Genomic DNA, 18,423 nt, shown 5'->3' with positions numbered 1-18,423 from the left:
TGGTGGGAACTGAAAAATAGTGCAGACTCTACGGAAAAATTTAGCACTTTTCCAAAATGTTAAATAATGTTACTAAGTGAGACAGCCATTCTCTTGGATACATTCCCAAAGGAAGTGAAAACAGACCTCCACGTGAGAATTTGTACATGAATCCTCATAGCAGCAGGATTCATAGTAGCCGGAAAGTGGAAACGAGCAATTGTCCATCAACGTTAAACGGAGGAACACAACTCCACACAATGCAATATTGTTTGGCTACAGAAGGAAAAGCACTGACTCTAACTGCAGCGTGGAAGAACCTTACAAACGTGCTGACTGAAAGAAACCAGGCACAAGGACTGCATGTTGTAGGATTCCATTTACACAAAACGGGTGAATCCATAGAAACCGAAGGCATGGGAGTGGTTTCCAGGGCTGGGGGAGGGGAACTGGGAGAGACTGCCTAACTGGGATGGAGAGTCATTTTGGGGAGGGATGAAAACATTATGAAATTAGAGAGTAGTGATGGTTGTGCAACCTTGCGAGTGTGAGAAAGCCATTACATTTTACACTTTTAAATGGTAAATTTCTTGCTATGTGAATCCTATCTTAAAATTTTTCATCACTTAGCAAAAGTATAAGGAGGACTTTGCTGTGTTTTTTTTCTTTTTGTCTTACAGACCAAATGTCAGCTCCAGATTGCACTTTTGATACTGACTTTCTATACCTGACGTTCAGTCTGGCTTTTTGAAGCATAAAGTAAAGAATATGAATATTTAATCTGGATTTGATTGGAGAGGAAACAAGAGCAGAGATTGGTTTTAAGCCATTTCAGGGGCTGGCTCTCTAGCTATTGTTAGCTTGTTCCTTGTGGAACTCTGTTGCTGCTATACTCATGTATAGAGGAGTCAGTAAGGGAATCTTTTAAAGTCTAAAAATAAAAGTCAATAAGAAAAAAAAATGCAAATTGTCAAGTTACAATGAAAAAACATGAAGTATGAAAATATTTGAAAATTATATAACAAAAATCCAATGAAAGAAAAAGAAAAGCATGTTCAAAATTGATTCTTGAGCAAATAAATGGATACAGGCAATAAACATACAAATATACAGTCAGGTAACTTAAAGATTACAGGTTGAAACAATAACAAGACATCATTTTTTTTACTATAAAATATCAAATTACACAATGATTACGATGAACTGTAAAACCAGTGTCGCTGAGAGTCAAGAGTACATTCCTGTAATTTTGGTAGGGCAATACAGGAGACCCAGGTTCTATCCCTGGGTCAGGAAGATCCCCTGGAAAAGAGAATGGCAACTCACTCCAGTGTTCTTGGCTGGAGAATCCCATAGACAGAGGAGCTTGGCAGGCTACAGTCCATGTGGTCGCAGAGCTGGACATGACTGAGCAACTAACACAAGACATACACTATCATGAACTTTCTGGAGGCTTTTTGACAGAAGGTATGGAAAGACTGAAAAGCTACAGAAAATTATTCCGTGTGTTTAGGGATCAGAAAAAATTAACAGTATAAGTTCTCAGTTCAGTTCAGTTCAATTCAGTCGCTTGGTTGTGTCCAAATCTTTGCAACCCCATAGACTGCAGCACGCCAGGCCTCCCTGTCCATCACCAACTCCTGGAGTTTACCCAAATTCATGTCCATTGGGTCGGATATGCCATCCAAACATCTCATCCTCTGTCATCCCCTTCTCCTCCTGCCCTCAATCTTTCCCAGCATCGGGGTCTTTTCAAATGAGTCAGCTCTTCGCATCAGGTGGCCAAAGTATTGGAGTTTCAGCTTGAGCATCAGTCCTTCCAATGAATATTCAGGACATAAGTTCTAGAATCATGTAAACCTAAGTTTGATCGTAGTCTTCACCATTTACTAGCTGTTTAACCTTGGACAAGTCATTTGATGTCTCCAAACCTCAGTCACTTCACCTGTAAAATGGAGTTAATTCTAGTACCAGCTTCCTCAATTTCTCTGAGCACTTGTTAACTGAGACAACATTTGTACAGCACTGGAGCAGTCACTGGCCCTTGTAAACACTCAACAAATATTCACTATTTATTGTCATTAAGAATTTATTCTAAGAATGTGTGAGGTTTGTGACAATATTCTTTATACTAACACAAAAGAATGTCTAAAAAGGTGAAATGTTAAATAAATTATAGCTCATCTACATAACAGATTTCCATGCAGATATTTTAAAGTATAATAAAAATCTTTATTGACTTCGAAAAATGTTTACATTATACTGCTGCTGCTGCTGCTGCTAAGTCACTTCAGTCGAGTCTGACTCTGTGTGATCCCATAGACAGCAGCCCACTTGGCTCCTCTGTCCTTGGGATTCTCTAGGCAAGAACACTGGAGTGGGTTGCCATTTCCTTCTCCAATGCAGGAAAGTGAAAAGTGAAAGTGAAGTCGCTCAGTTGTGCCCGACTCTTAGCGACCCCATGGACTGCAGCCTACCAGGCTTCTCCGTCCATGGATTTTCCAAGCAAGAGTACTGGAGTGGGGTGCCATTGCCTTCTCTGACATTATATTGCTAAGTAAGGAAAAATGGGTTAAAATACTATAACATGAAACTATATAAAAAGTCTGCAAAACTCCAAGCACACAGTTCAGATGGTTGAGTGAACATGGATGTGTGTGATCAGTCTCTAACTGATTTTTTTTCCTTCAAATGATTTATTTTAAAAAAAGTAAGCCTTATTTTTTAAGGCCAGTTTTAGGTTCACATCAAAACTGAGTGGAAAGTATAGAGTGTTCCCATAAGTGCTCTGGATTCAGACATTCACAGCCTCCACCCTCTGATCAAGATCCCCAAGGGAGTGGTACCCATTGAAAGGTTGTTGTTGAATCACTCGAAGACACTGGGATTCTTGGCCCCTGGAGGAGAAGAATTCAATCCAGGGCCAGAGACAAGGCTTGATCGCTCAGAGCTTTTGTGTAATAAAGTTTTATTAAAGTATGAAGGAGATAGAGAAAGCTTCTGACATAGGCATCAGAAGGGGGCAGAAAGAGTACCCCCCTGCTAGTCTTCAGCTGGATGTTATATAGTCACTAGCAGTCTGTTAATGAAAGAAAGGAATGTCTTAAAACTCAGAATGGGACCAGGCCCCTCACCCATAAGATGCATTTTGGGATAATCTTGGCACCAAATGGTTCATCCCGGGCCATAAAATGATTAACTTGAATCTTGAAGAAGGGCAGACCACCATACAAATAGTTTCATTTACATAGATTAGGGGAACAATATCTGAGTATAACATACTGGTTCGTCAAGTAGGTTCTGAGCCAAGAGGCAGAACCGACTTGAAGACAGAGTTTGGGGTAAATGCATAGTACATTAGCATAGCTTAAGACAAACATTCCCATAAGGAAAAGGCATTGGTTATCTCTAGGTTTGAGAATAGTTAACTTCAGGGGAAACCAGGTGTCATTATGGCAATGCAGTATTTTAAGAGAAACCTCCTTTTAAATTTGTATAGAGAAAGAAAAAATATCGCTAGTTTGTTTCCTCCTGCCACTTAAGAGAGATAAAAATGTCTGACTCTTGCAGGCTATTTCCTCCGTTTGGAGACCCCTGGCCTTCCTGCCTGTTAGCCTCTCACCATGATACAAAGATGATCCACGTGGACACTTCATGATCACCCAATGTCCATAGTTTACAGGAGGGTTCACTCTTGGTGAGTACACATTCTATGAGTCTGGACAAATACGTAATGACATGTATCAACAGGATCAACCAGAATAGAAGCACTGCCCTGAAAACCTCCTGGGCTCTGCTTTTTCATCGCTCCCTCCATTCCCCCAAACCCTGATCTTTTTATATTCTGTGTAATTTTGACTTTTCCAGAAAGTCAGATTGTTGGACCCATATAGTTGCACTTATCTCACACGCTAGCAAAGTAATGCTCAAAATTCTCCAAGCCAGGCTTCAACAGTACATAAACCATGAACTTCCAGATGTTCAAGCTGGATTTAGAAAAGGCAGAAAAACCAGAGATCAGATTGCCAACATCAGCTGGATATCAAAAAAGCAAGAGAGTTCCAGAAAAACATCTATTTCTGCGTTATTGATTACACCAAAGCCTTTGATTGTGTGGATCACAACAAACTGTGGAAAATTCTGAAAGAGATGGGAATACCAGATCACCTTATCTGCCTCCTAAGAAATCTGTATGCAGGTCAAGAAGCAACAGTTAGAACTGAACATGGAACAACAGACTGGTTCAAAATTGGGAAAGGAGTACGTCAAGGCTGTATCTTGTCACCCTGCTTATTTAACTTCTATGCAGAGTACATCATGTGAAATGCCGGGCTGATGAAGCACAAGCTGGAATCAAGATTGCTGGGAGAAATATCAATAACCTCAGATACACAGATGACACCACCCTTATGGCAGAAAGTGAAGAAGAACTAAAGAGCCTCTTGATGAATGTGAAAGAGGAAAGTGAAAAAATTGATTTAAAACTCAACATTCAGAAAACTAACATCATGGCATCTGGTCCCATCTCTTCATGGTGAATAGATGGTGAAACAATGGAAACAATGACAGACTTTACTTTTTTGGGCCCCAAAATCACTGCAGGTGGTGACTACAGCCATGAAATTAAAAGACACTTACTCCTTGGAAGAAAAGCTATGACCAACCTAGACAGCATATTAAAAAGCAGAGACATTACTTTGCCAGCAAAGGTCCATCTAGTCAAGGCTATGGTTTTTCCAGTGGTCATGTATGGATGTGACAGTTGGACTATGAAGAAAGCAGAGCACTAAAGAATTGATGCTTTTGAACTGTGGTGTTGGAGAAGACTCTTGAGAGTCCCTTGGACTGCAAGGAGATCCAACCAGTCCATGCTAAAGGTGATCAGTCCTGAATATTCATTGGAAGGACTGATCCTGAAGCTGAAGCTCCAATACTTTGGCCACCTGATGCGAAGCACAGACTCACTAGAAAAGACCCTGATGCTGGGAAAGATTGAAGGCAGGAGGAGAAGGGGACAACAAAGGATGAGATGGTTGGATGGCATTACCGATATAATACACATGAGTTTGAGCAAGCTCCAGGAGTTGGTGATGGACAGGGAGGCCTGGTGTGCTGCAGTCCATGGGGTCACAAAGAATCAGACATGACTGAGCAACTGAAATGAACTGAACTGAAGGTTCCTCCATGTCTTCCCATGGCTTATGGCTTTTTAACTTCCATTGTCTGGATGGATCACAGTACCCCTTCACCTACTAAAGGCATTTTGGTTCCTTCCATGTTTTAGCAATTATGCTATAAAAGTTGCTATAAATATCCATACACAGATCTTTGTGTGCACATAAATTTTCTTAACTAATTTTCATGACAGCTTCATTGAGCTATAATTCATACACCATAAAATCTACCCATTAAGGAATAAGATTCAGTGATTTTTAGAATATTCATAGAGTTGTACAATTATTAGCACAATTAGTTTTGAACATTTTTATAACCAAAAAAGAAACCCTCATCTCGCATCCCAACCTTGCTGCTGCTGCTGCTGCTGCTAAGTCACTTCAGTCATGTCCAACTCTGTGCGACCCCATAGACGGCAGCCCACCAGGCTCCCTGTCCCTGGGATTCTCCAGGCAAGAACACTGGAGTGGGTTGCCATTTCCTTCTCCAATGCATGAAAGTGAAAAGTGAAAGTGAAGTCACTCAGTCGTGTCCGACTCTTTGCGACCCCATGAACTGCAGCCTACCAGGCTCCTCTGTCCATGGGATTTTCCAGGCAAGAGTACTGGAGTGAGGTGCCATTGCCTTCTCCATCCTAACCTTAAACAAGCACTAATATACTGTCTGTCTCTAGATTTGCCTGTTCTGGACATTTTTGCAACATGTGATCTTTTGTGAGTTCTTTCACTTAACCTAACATTTTCAAGGTTCACCCATGGTATTGCCTGTGTCAGGACTTTGTTCCCTCTGCCCCCACTGTCTGGAGAGAGCGCCTTTTTCTATACCTCTTCATCAGCTGATGGACATGTGAATTGACTCCACTTTTCGTCTCCCGTGAATAATTCTGCTGTGAACATTCGTGGGCAGGCTCTTGAAAGATTGTTTCTTTTTTTTTTTTTCAGTGTTACAGCTCTATTTTATTTAGAAGATAGCAGGAGAATCTAAGACTTGAAGAGAAGAGAGTGGAGGAGTGCGTGGGGAGGGAGGGAGAGAGAGTGAGAGAGAGAGAGAGAGAGAAAGAGAGAGAGAGCGCGCATGCACGTGGGAGAGAGATTCCAAGAGAAAGCGCTTTGGCTCCTCCTTTTATATATTTTTTCCTCCACCTGGGCCTGCCCTATGCAAATTGGGCTTAGCCAGGAGTGCTGTTTGTTCTGCCTGAAGTCTTCACTCTGGTCCTCGGACCTTCCTTGTCTTTCAGCCACTGCCGTTTTGGACTCCTTTTCCCTATTCTACCTACCTAACATTCCCCGCTCAAGAGATGGGAGGCCCAATTCTTTGGGAATAGGGGCATCGAGGTCTTTCTGGCTACTTCCTGCTGAACTGGGATGGCAAGGGGTATTGGGCCTCCCCCTCTTGCTAGTCTCACTCCTCAGAGTCCTTATAGCGGTGTCCAACGGTGTGTGATATTTTCTGTGGTCAGCTGTAGTTTTATATCTTTGTTGAACTGGCACTGCATGTTGTAGCTGGTTGACCTGGTGGCAGAGGCTTAGCCTCTATGGTCTCAAAACTGGAGACTACTGCATACCCAGCTCTTCTTTTTCCATCCAAGATAAAGCTGCTTCCATCAGTGTACCAGATTTCCTCAGGATTGGTCAGAGGATCTTCTGAAAATCCCTCTCGGGGTTTTGTCCAGTGGTCCAAGGTTTCTGCCACATCCAGTTGCACCCTTGGCTCCAGCCCCGTGATGGTTATCTGTGACAGGCGGGCTGGCTGGAGCGGCCGCTTCAGTCCTCTTGAACCATCGTGAGGGTAGGCTTGGCGCTTGACCTTGAGGCTCTTGGGTCCCGAGGGCAGAGTGCTGCCCAGTGTCCCAGTTGATGGCATTTGTGGCAAGCCGTTCTAGGAGACTTGTCACAGTTTGGACACTCTTTGGCCCAATGCCCTGCCCGTCTACAGATCAGGCATCTGTCTCGTGCCTTGTCCCTCAAGGACTCGGGGTTTGCCATAGGGCTTCTCTGGAGGGCGGCCAGCATCTGGGCATGCCTTGTCTTTCTTTCTCTCCTTCTCCTGGGCCTTGGCCTCCTTCTCCTGTTCCCTGTTATAAAAGGTACTGGTGGCTGTCTGGACCATCTCATCTAAAGAGGCAGCAGAGTCCTGCTGTTGTAGCTGCTGTAACTTAATTCTGATATCTGATGCACACTGGGACAGGAATTTGTCCTTTAAAATCACCCGTCCCTCGTAAGAGTCTAAGTCCAGGTTGGTAAACTTTTGGAGTGCCTCGTTTAGCCTCTCCAGAAAGGCAATGGGGTTCTCACTGGGCTCCTGAGTTATTGCTGAGACCCGGGCACAGCTAATTACTTTTGTTGGGCTGCTTTCAGTCCTGCCTTCACACAGATTAGAAAATGATCCCTTTCCCAGATGTGCTCAGGGTCATTATAATTCCAATTAGGATCGGAGGAGGGAACTACAGTTTCCCCTACTGAGTATCTATCACTGGACATGTGGAGCCCTGTTGCATACCTCCAGGCTTCCTTTAAGACCCTGGTATGTTCAGGATCAGATAAAGTTTGACTAAATATGACCATGATGTCTTTCCACGTCAAGTCAAAGGCCAAGGTAATATGTTGGAATGTATCTATATATTTGCCTGGGTCATCTGTATAGCTTCCCAGGTCTTGTTTGATCTGCCTTAGTTCTAAGAGGGAGAAGGGCTTATGGACCCGGGTTGGTCCGAATTCTCCACCAGTTTCAACTAAGGGACATACTCGAGCTGGCTTTTTTGGAGGAGGTGCTCCCAGATATGGGGGCACGTTTGGGTATGAGGAAGGAGCACCAGGCAACTCAGGAGCTGTTGGAGGTGAGCCTTCATGAGGGGGTTCCTTTTCTTGGTTGCCTGTGCCTAACACCATTTGCCTAGTGGGCTCACTTTTAGGGTGTACTACAATCCCATACTTAAGACAGTTCCTTCATATCTCTTAGTCAGAAGAAAATTTGGATACAGGGGATCTCTGTCCATTTCCCTTGTCTTTTGCAGAATAATTCTAATTGCAGGATGGTATTGTAATTTAAAGTTCCATCCTCAGGCCAGTGTTCCTTGTCCCCCAGTGGATACTGTGGCCACGCAGTGGCACAAAAGAATTTCAAACGACTTCTCCTTAGAGCTAGAGGGTCGAACAGTTTCCAGTTATCAAGGATACATTTCAAGGGCGTCTGCCGGGAAGTGGATTTGTTATTTCCCATCTTAACCAGAGGTCTTCTGGAATCTGAAACTGGGTCGTGTGAGCTTCCTGCTGAGTTTGTTTTTCACTGTCCCGATTTCCAGCACGATGGGCCTTCCCCTGCGCTGGGTTTCTTCGTCTTCTGCTTCTAATGCGGGAGCTTCACTGAGTTGGGCTCCTGCTGTGCTTGGCCTCTTCCATGCAGAGGTTGTTTCAGCCAGGTTATATCCGAGTCACGGCACCATAGATGTCACGCGAGTGTATGTTCCTCGGTTCTTTGTCTCGTCACAACAAAGATTTGGAGCGACGGACATTAAAGCCCTCGGTGCGTCACAGCTCTTGGGTCTTGGACAAACCATGCTACAGCTCTGAAGCAAATCAGTGTTACAGCTCTATTTTATTTAGAAGATAGCAGGAGAATCCAAGACTTGAAGAGAAGAGAGTGGAGGAGTGCGTGGGGAGGGAGGGAGAGAGAGAGAAAGAGAGAGAGAGAGAGCACATGCACGTGGGAGAGAGAGTCCTAAAGATTGTTTCTGAGCCATGAAAGGCACTGGGATTCTTGACCTCCAGAGGAGAGGAATTCAATCTGGGGCCAGTGACAAGGCTTGGCTGCTCAGAGCTTTTGTGTAATAAAGTTTTATTAAAGTATAAAAGAGATAGAGAAAGCTTCTGACATAGACATCAGGAGGGGCAGAAAGAGTGCCCCCCTGCTAGTCTTTAGCTGGGTGTTATATAGCTACAAGCAGTCTGCTAATTAGAGAGAAGAAATGTCTCAAAACTCAGAGAATGGCACCAGGTCTCTCAGCCACAACATGCATTTTGAGATAACATTGGCACAAGGTGAGTTGTCCCGGGCCATAAAATGATTGACAGAAATCTTGAAGAAAGGCAGGTTTCCAAGCAAATACAGTCTCATGAACATAACTTAAGAGAACATTTGCATGAGTAAAACATACTGGTTTGTCAAGTGGGTTCTGAGTCTTATTAGGCGGAACCAACTTGAAGACAGAGTCTAGGGTAAATGCATAGTTCATTAACACAGCTTAAGACCAACACTTCCATAAGAAAAACGCACTGGTGAGCTCAAGATTTGAGAGAAGTTAGGTTCAGGTGGAACCAGGTGTCATCATGGAAACAGAATTTTAAAAGAAACCTCTTTTTAAGTTTGTATAGAGAAGGGGGAAAAAATCTAACACTTGTTTGTTTCCTCCTGCCGCTTAAGAGAGAGAAAAACATTGTCTGACACTTGCAGCCCATTTCCTCCACTTGGAGACCCCTGGCCTTCCTGCCTGTTACCCTCTCACTCTTCTGTGGCCATATGTTTGCATGTCTCTTGGGCAAGTCCCGAGGAGAGGAATTTCTGGGTCACAGGATAGTTCTGTTGAACATTTTGAGGAGCTGCCAGACTGTTTGGCAGAGCAGCTATGCTAACGCCAGCTGAGTCTGAGGCTCTAATCACTCCACATCCTTACACATCTGCTGTGATCTGTAGCTGTAGAGCAGGTTCCCCTGCACAGGAACCTTCAAGCTGCGAACTTTCAAAGATGCAGATGTGCGCTGGCATGTCCCAGCACGTAAGTTGGTAGTTCACGTGTCTGGTGTACATTGTCACATGCGTGTGTCCTCTACCAGTGGTTGTGCTTTTGTGCACGTCACTGTACAGAGTACAGCAGTGCAGAGTCTTTACTTCCTGCCCATCCACTCCACGCCACCCCGGAGGCCAGCTGTTGTACTGTCCTACTGCACTTTTCAAGGTACTGTAAGGCTAAAAATGTTTTATTTTGTGTGTTTCTTTGGCCTTTTATTATCATTTATGTGAAAAGTATTCTAAACCTATTACAGTAGAGGACTATATAGTCCATCGTGTTAGTTAGGGTACCTAGGCTAACTTTGCTGGACTTTCAAGCAGCATGCTCGGAACGGAACAGAACGGAACTACTTTGTATATAGGGGACGCACTGTGTGACCGCTGTAGTCATTGTGGTGATTTATTTTTATACATTTTATGCATTTTGCAGTCTTACAGTGAGTATGCATCACTTTTGTAATCGTGAAGGATGAGTTGCTAATACAATCCATAAAAGTTGTGAGTGAAAGAGTGCAAAGAAATGCAGATCTCTTCTGGAAATTGGGCGCAACAGGCCAAGCTGAAACATTGGCCTCTGTTGACATAGGGGAGTGCTCTGTGGTCTGCCACCCCGATGTCCTCTGAGTTCTGCTCACCAAACAGTTCCCTTACTTTGTTCCCCAACTCCAGGAAACGCACATTCAGGGATTGGCCCTCCCTGGTTGAATTTGGGGTTTGCCTCCTCATCACTCTGCTTTGAGGCTCGCCTCACTTTGCTGCTTGTGGGCAGCAGAAAACACACCACGTGTGGAAGAACTGTTGGGATATTTCAGGAAGCTGCTGGAAACCATCCTTGTTAGCAGTTCCTCTTGTAGGCAATATTATCCCCAGCAAGGCCCAAGTCCTCATGGAAAAATGAGGTTCACAACTACTGGCTTATCCCCAGGACACTGCTGTTCACTTGAAGCTGGCACATCTAAGTGCTGCTAAAGAGCCTCTTGATGAAGGGGAAAGAAGAGAGTGGAGAAGACGGCTTGAAACTCACCGTTAGAAAAGTTCATGGCATCCGATCCCATCCTTTCATGACAAATAGATGGGGAAAAGTGGGAGTGGTGACAGATCCAAAATCACTGTGGATGATGACTGCAGCCATGAAATTAAGACTCCTGCTCTTTGCAAGAAAGCTATGACACATGCAGTGCACGCTCAGTTGCTTCAATCCTGTCTGACTCTTGGCGACCCTATGGACTGTGGCCTGCCAGGCTCCTCTGTCCAAAGGATTTTCCAGGACCCTGGAGTGGGAACATTCCCATCTCCAAGAAATCTTCCAGGGGATCCACATTACAGGCAGATTCGTTCCCATCTGAGCCACCAGGGAAGCCCTTGACAAACCTAGACAGCATATCAAAAAGCAGAGATAACACTTTGCTGGCAAAGGTGCATATAATCAAACCTATGGTTTTTCCGGTAGTCATGTACAGTTTTGAGAGTTGGACTATAAAGAAGGCTGAGCAATGAAGAACTGATGCTTTAGAACTGTGGTGCCAGAGAAGACTCTTGAGAGTCCCTTGGACTGCAAGGAGAAGAAACCAGTCAATCCTAAAGGAAATCAACCCCAAATATTTATTGGAAGGACTGATGCTGAAGCTCCAATACTTTCACATCACACCTGATGTGAAGGGCCAACTCATTACAAAAGACCCTGATGCTGTGAAAGATTGAAGGCAGGCAGAGGAGGGGGCAGTAGAAGGTGAAATGGTTAGATAGCATCACTGACTCAATGGACATGAATTTGAGTAAACTCTGGGACATGGCAAAGGACGGAGGAGCCTGGTGTGATGCAGTCTGTGGGGTTGCAAAGGGTCAGACATGACTGAGTGAGCAACAACAACTGCTGCCAAGTAAGCCCATGTGATCAGAACTGTGCTCCTGGGATACTGTATTGTTAGTGGGCAATCAGATGACAGGGACGATTTCACTTTTTAACTGCAAACCTGGTGATACAGTCATTGGTGGAGCCCAAGTACACCGTTCAGAACAATAATGAGAATGGCAGTGGGCACTGTGGCTGGAGGACCTGATGCCTCAGCTCTGCTGCCAGTTTGTACACACCTCTCGATCCTCTGACTGACACTCGGTAACTTCCTTGCGGCCTGTTTCTTCACCTTCCAGAAGGTTGCAGACGCCATTCCTCACGCAATCGGTCAGTTCTGCAGTAGCAAAGAGACCATTTCTGTATTAATTGGGGCATTTTACTCTACATTTTTTGATGCTTTGACATCTTGGGCTCCTGCTGACCCTGCAACCCCTCCCAGGGTTTTCCTAGAGACAGCCAGTGGCTGGTCTGTACTCACATGTTTCCTACGCAAACTGACCAGTAATAAAGAGCCCAGACCCCCAGCCACCTAGTCTAAGACTGTCGCCATCTGAACCACCGCTCACCTGCCCTACTCACCCCAAAGGCAGGGACCAGACTACTAGGGACAGCGTCCGCGCCCCAGAGTCTGCTGAAGTTATTCCCACCAGCCAACCCCAAGCCCTCAGCTAGTCCCTTCCCCTGGGAACAGGGTAGAGGCTCTTCCTTGTCCATGTTTTCCTCTTGCTCTCATTGCCTCCAAAGGACTCTGGGGCTTTCCCATGTGGCCCTGCACAGCTCGCTAGACCTGTTTCGGGGGATCTGTGAGTATGACACATTTCTTCCGTGACAGCAGTCACTTCCGGGTTGGTATCCTAGCATGCTGATGAAAACAAGTCCTGACTACTCTTTATACACTCCTGGAGACTCAGTTGACTTATTTGTGTGTGTGTGTGTGTGTGTGTGTGTGTGTGTGTGTGTGTGTGTGTATGCCTGGATGTGCTTGTGCTGTGCTGTAGCAGGATCTTACTTCCCCGACCAGGGATCGAACCTGCGTCCCCTTCAAGGTAAGCACAGAGTCTTAACCACTGGAAAGTGAAAGCCGCTCAGTCATGTCTGACTCTTTGCGACCCCATGGACTATACAGCCCATGGAATTCTCCAGGCCAGAATACTGGAGTGGGTAGCCTTTCCCTTTTCCAGGGGATCTTCCCAACCCAGGGATTGAACCCAGGTCTCCTGCATTGCAGGTGGATTCTTTACCAGCTGAGCCACAAAGGAAGCCCAAGAATACTGGAATGGGTAGCCTATCCCTTCTCAAGGGACCCAGAAATCGAACCAGGGTCTCCTGCACTGCAGGTGGATTCTTTGCCAACTGAGCTATCAGGGAAGCCCTTTAATCACTTAAGCACCAGGGAATCCTGGAGACCCAGTCTGGAACTCCCCCCACCTCCCATTTCCTCAGTAGCCTTCAGATGACTTTGTAACCACCTAATTCCCTGTCCTAATTCTCTTTCTGCCTAGAAACCACTAGAGGGTCTTGTTTCCTGCAGTAAAACCCGGTGATAAAGCCACATAGCCAATTGCACAATTGGCCAAGAACAAAGACCCACACCATCTGCGCCAAGCACCCAGCCCCTCAACCAGGAAGCCCTGATCTGTTTGCACTGGCATATGCCTCACCACCTCCAGTCTCAAAGGTGTTCCCCTCTCTGAAAGCACTTCCTCACCACATACGGCTGGTCAGCCTCCAGGGGAATCTGTAGCTTGAGCACAGTGTTTTCCAATTCCTTGAAGTCCAGATCACTTCCCTGCAGTGACCTGAGCTCGGGGTTAGGTTTCGGTCCCCAGAGAAGACTTTCTGTGAAGCTGAACTGAGTGTTCTTCCCATTTTGGAAAGTCACCAAGGATGGCCGGGATTTTGAGATCACTTCCTGCCACCACCTGCGTCTTCAGAGTCACTCTGGCTCCGGCTGCTGCAGCTGAGGGGGGAGTTCCTATCAGAGCCCATCAGATATTTCTGCCTGCATGTGTCCTTGGAGTCCTTTCCCAGTCTGAGATCTTGGAGGCAACTTCCCACATGATATAGATGGATCTGGTAGCTCATTCTGGCCATTTTCAGAGCGTTAAAGATTTCAGTCTAATCTGAGGCTGACTTGTTTTTTTTCTTTTTCCTTTTTCATCTCATATCTGGTTCAAAGCCATGCCCTTCCCCCAGTGCAGGCAGAACCACAGCAGGTGGGAGGACATCGTGTGTCCTTCAGCTTATCCTGTTCCCTCACCTTCCAGAAGGTTACAGAAATAATTCCTCACACAATCGGTCTGCAGTAGCAAAGGAACTATTCTTGTATTAATCAGGCCTTTTAACTCTGCATTCTTCGATGCTTTGACATCTGGGGGGTTTGCTGACCCTGGAGCCCCTCCCAGGCTGGTTAATTCCTAGAGACAGCCAGTGGCTGGTCTATACTCACGTGTTTCCTCTCCTTTCCTCCGTACACCTGGTGTGTCTGGATCCTCTGGAGCTGGGGGAGGAGGGTGAGCAAAGGGGATGGAGATGTGCTGACAAGGCAGCTCTGTTGAATTCCTGTTGGGATCTCTGGCTGTTGGTTCCTGCTGTATGGGCTTCCCAGGAAGCTTGTGATAAAGAACCTGCCTGCAGTGTGGGAGATGCGGGAGACTGGGTGTAATCCCTGGGTCGGGAAGAGCCCCTGGGGGAGGAAATGGCCCCACACTCCAGTATTCTCACCTGGGAAATCCTCTGGACAGAGGAACCTGGTGGGCTACAGTCCATGGGGTCGCAAAGAGTCAGACACGACTTAGCAACTAAATAACAATCACAACCTGCCATGCAACCTATGCTCAAAGGCTGGCCCTTTTGTTAATTTCTTAGGGCTGATGTACTAACAAACCACCACCATCTGGGCACTTAACCCAACAGAAATCTATCCTCTTACAATCTGGAGGCCAGAAGGTCAAAATCAAGGTTTGGAGAGGGCCACACTTCCTCTGAAGTCTCAGGGGAGGCTCCTCCCTGCCTCTTTCAGCCTCTGTTGGCTCCTGGTGTCCTGGGCTGTGGGCAGCTTCGCTCCAGTCTCTGACTCTGTCTTCACATAGCCTCTTCCTCTCAGTGCCTGTGGAGTTCCCTCTTCTTATAAGGATGCCAGTCACAGGGATTAAGACCACCTCCTACTCCGGGGTGACCTCATCTTCACTAATGACATTAGCCACAAGCCCATTCCCAAATAAGGTCACATTTACAGGTCCTGGGGCTTAGGACTTCAACATACTTGTGTGTGGGGGGTTATACAATTCATCCTTAACAGCCCCCTTTATCCTCTTTCTTTCATGGGGTGTTTTGTGGGCTCTTTGGAGCTACCCCCATCCCTCACTTCCTGCCCTTGTCACCTCCTGGGGCTCCTGGCGGGGGAGGTGTAATCTCTCTGATCTCTCACATCTTTTTTTTTATTTTTTGGTTGTACCGCTTGGCATGTGGGGTCTTAATTCCCCCACAAGGGATCAAACCCGGGGCCCCTGAAGTGGAAGTATGATATCTTAACGTTACCCTGGACCCCCAGGGAAGTCCCATCACATCTCTGACCCAAGGGGTTCACCCTGGAGTTCCCCTTGCCCGGCCTGCAGACTCCTGAGCAGTGTTTTTCCAGGAAGGCTCTAGTCTGGTTCCTTCCTTGACTTCCCACGGCCCGCCTGGCTCCAGGGGCGCAGATTCCACCCCTTGCTGCTGCTCCTCTGTGGGCCTCCAGAGAAGCTCCAGGAAGGAGGTGCCACTTGCCTGGGAGCCCCTGAAATCCAGAGGCCAAGCCCTCAGGCCCCGGCGTCCCTATCGTCTGCTCAGGAGCCCAGGTCTGCAGCTCAGGACACGTTCAGGAGCCCGAGGTTGGAGGGATGCAGCCCCCAGCCAAGGGATGCCCAGAGTCTCCAGGAGCTGGAAGAGATGGGAAAGGACATGCCCCCAGATCCTTCAGAGGGAGCACCACCCTGCCACCACCTTGACTTTGGATTTTTCGCCTCCAGAACTGTTCAAACATAACTTCCTGCTATTTCAGGTCACCAAATTGTGGTAGCCCTGGGAAATGGCTACAGTAAATACTAGAGTAAAAGTCTGCGAAGTGAGTGAATGAGTGAATGAATTCAGCCCCTCTCTATGGGATCCTGGGGAGCCCATTGCATCAAGACATCACCCCAAGGGAAGAGCAGGGGTCAGGACCACTGAGGGTAAGTCCCCACTCTGCTGCTAAGTGTCAGTTCCGCCCTGGCCGCAGTCTCCCAGTTGGAGAGGGGGTCTCCAAGGTCCCTGGAGTCGCCATGATCTGACAGGAGCGTGCAGAGACCTAAAAGGCTCTCTCCAGGCAGCTGCACACACCCTGGCTCGGAGGCCTCAGCTGGCAGAGGACCCCCGGGAGCCACTCCCCCACCCAGAGCAGCGCACAGGCTGTGTGCCCAGCAGCAGCAGCTGCTATGAGTCTGTGTGTCTGCCCCCGGGTTACCTTAGTGACCGTCTCTCCCCCAGGCTTCCCGCGGCAGATGGGACCAGCCGGCGGTAGAGCTGGGGGAGAACTGTCCCCGGGCTGGGAGACAGCTCGGTGCATCACGAAGAGCTCAGCCTCTCGGCCAGGGCAGAGGACCAGCGGTTAAGAGAATTCACAGCGGTGCTAGAGACAGGCTTGGCTTCCATTCAGGGGGTGCAGGGAGGCACCCTGGGATCGTCCTATCTCCTGGAAAGTCTGGCCGGATTCCCCGACACAGAGAAGGAAGACTATTTTTGGCAGCTTGTAACAACCCGCAGAAATGTATCCACAAACCCTGCCTCTGTATTCTCCCGAGAGGATACTTGGATGGCCAAGATGGATGGTTAATTTCAGCAGGCTTGCATGGGTTTTTAAAACATTCAGATCTCAGTGCATTTAGGGTGAAGCACAGCTGACTTCACTCTTGGGGCCTTTCCAATGACCGATTCTTCCTGCGCAGCTGCTGCCCAGGGGGGTGGCCCCTGCCCCTGGCAGCTGGGTGCAGTCCGAAGGACACTGGCCGAGGTCCCAGGACACGTGCGCATGAGAACAACCTGGGTGACTTTGAAGAAGTTGCTGCTATGCTCCGGGCCTCCGCGGACTCATTTGGGAACTCAGATTACAGTGTCTGTTGTGCCCACCTCCAGAGACTGGGAGAAGGTCCAGGTGGGCAGACACGTTGGAGGGACTTTCTAAGAAAGGACCTGGGCCCTCCATTCCAGAGAAACAGATTGAGAAGCTGGAGGTAGAGGCAGCTTGGTGCGCAGTAAGGCTGCAGTCCCCAAGTATTTTGGCATCAGGCTCAGGTTTCGTGGAAGACAATTTTCGCAAGGACAGTGGGGTGGGGGGACACGTGGGGAGTGGTTCAGGCAGTGATGCAAGCAATGAAGAGCACAGATAAAGCTTCACTCACCTGGCACTCACCTCCTGCCAGGCAGCCCACTCCTAACAGGCCAAGGACCAGGCCAAGGACCAGCACCAGTCCGAGTCCTGGGGGTTAAGGAGCCCTGCAGTAAAGGATTGATTGTGCCCCCAAGTGTGGCTTTGCCTCCAGCTCCTGGGAGGTAACCTCTAAGCCCTTGGAATGTTCTGCCTGCTACCAGTTCCTTTGGTTACCTGGCTTTGGGGCTATGCCAGACAGTTTCCCCTAACTGTGTGGTCTAGGGTGGGGCCCATGGGCCAAGCAGTATCAGCTTGCCCTGCTGGAAGGAGCTAGATACAAAAGTCAGCCACAGGGGCAGTCAGCTGTGTCTGAGTGGCTCAGCTCCATAAAGACCCCAGACACCCAGGGTGGCCGCATACCCTCGGCTGGCTAAACCCAGCACACACGTCTCACGTGGCAGCTGGAAGGAGTGAGGACCATCCTGAGTCTCCTGGGAGAGGACCACCCGCTGCTCACCCCTGGGATTCTCCTGGACCCTTCCCCAAGCCCCGTGCCCCTCTTTTTGTTTTTTGTTCATACTCTGTGAGCTTTTGCTATAATAAACCACAACCCGTCCAGTCAGACAGGGGTCCACACTTGTTTTAATGCTCTGCTGTCACCATCTTTAAATCTTTTTTCATAATTTTTGGACAAGGAACTCACCTCTGGTTCTGCACTAGGTCTTGCAAATTATGCAGCCTGTTTTGCCTGGCAAGGCATCAAGTATCGTACAAGCGCAGGATCTGGTTATAACCTTTGCTTACCAGGAAATGATGGGATCCATCAAGGTGGTTTTCACAGCTGCCTCTTGCATTATCGTTATTTATTTTGTCTCAGACTTCATGAAACTACCACCTTTCCCACCTGCCGTAAGCCCCTGAGCCTCACCCCGTGGGGGCACCAGAGGCTTCTGAACCCCAGGCTCGCTCCCCTGCCCTGCTGTTGTCTGTCCCTCTTGACTTTGAGCTCTTGGTTCTTCCACTCCATTTCCCCCCCCCTTCCCTCCAGAAACGCTGCAGCCTGGACTCAGCCATCGTCGTGGCCCTGCTTTGTCCCTTTCTCCAGATGCTGCTTCTTTGTCTCTCCCATTTCCCTTTGCTCTACTTTCTCCCTGCCCTTCAACCCTGGACGTACCCCCAGAGTGGGTTCCCTCTTGTGTCTGTTCTCCTCTACAGATCTCAAGTCTTCAAAAAGAATTTTTCT

General features: G+C 47.5%; 1 long non-coding RNA gene across 1 annotated transcript; it reads right to left on the bottom strand.

The window, feature by feature from the left end:
* Positions 1 to 3,748: 3,748 nt before the first annotated feature.
* On the bottom strand, positions 3,749 to 17,372 carry LOC139183684 (uncharacterized). The gene is made up of 3 exons (XR_011567280.1): positions 17,212 to 17,372; positions 12,031 to 12,128; positions 3,749 to 3,965 (listed from the first exon to the last, which is right to left on the bottom strand). It is a non-coding gene; the product is annotated as an uncharacterized lncRNA (long non-coding RNA).
* Between the last annotated feature and the right edge of the window lie 1,051 nt (positions 17,373 to 18,423).

The sequence above is a fragment of the Bos indicus genome, chromosome 6 (assembly GCF_029378745.1).
Source record: "Bos indicus isolate NIAB-ARS_2022 breed Sahiwal x Tharparkar chromosome 6, NIAB-ARS_B.indTharparkar_mat_pri_1.0, whole genome shotgun sequence".
Lineage (NCBI taxonomy): Eukaryota > Metazoa > Chordata > Mammalia > Artiodactyla > Bovidae > Bos > Bos indicus.
The sequence above is the reverse complement of the archived record's forward strand: the minus strand, read 5'-3'. Positions and strand labels throughout refer to the sequence as shown.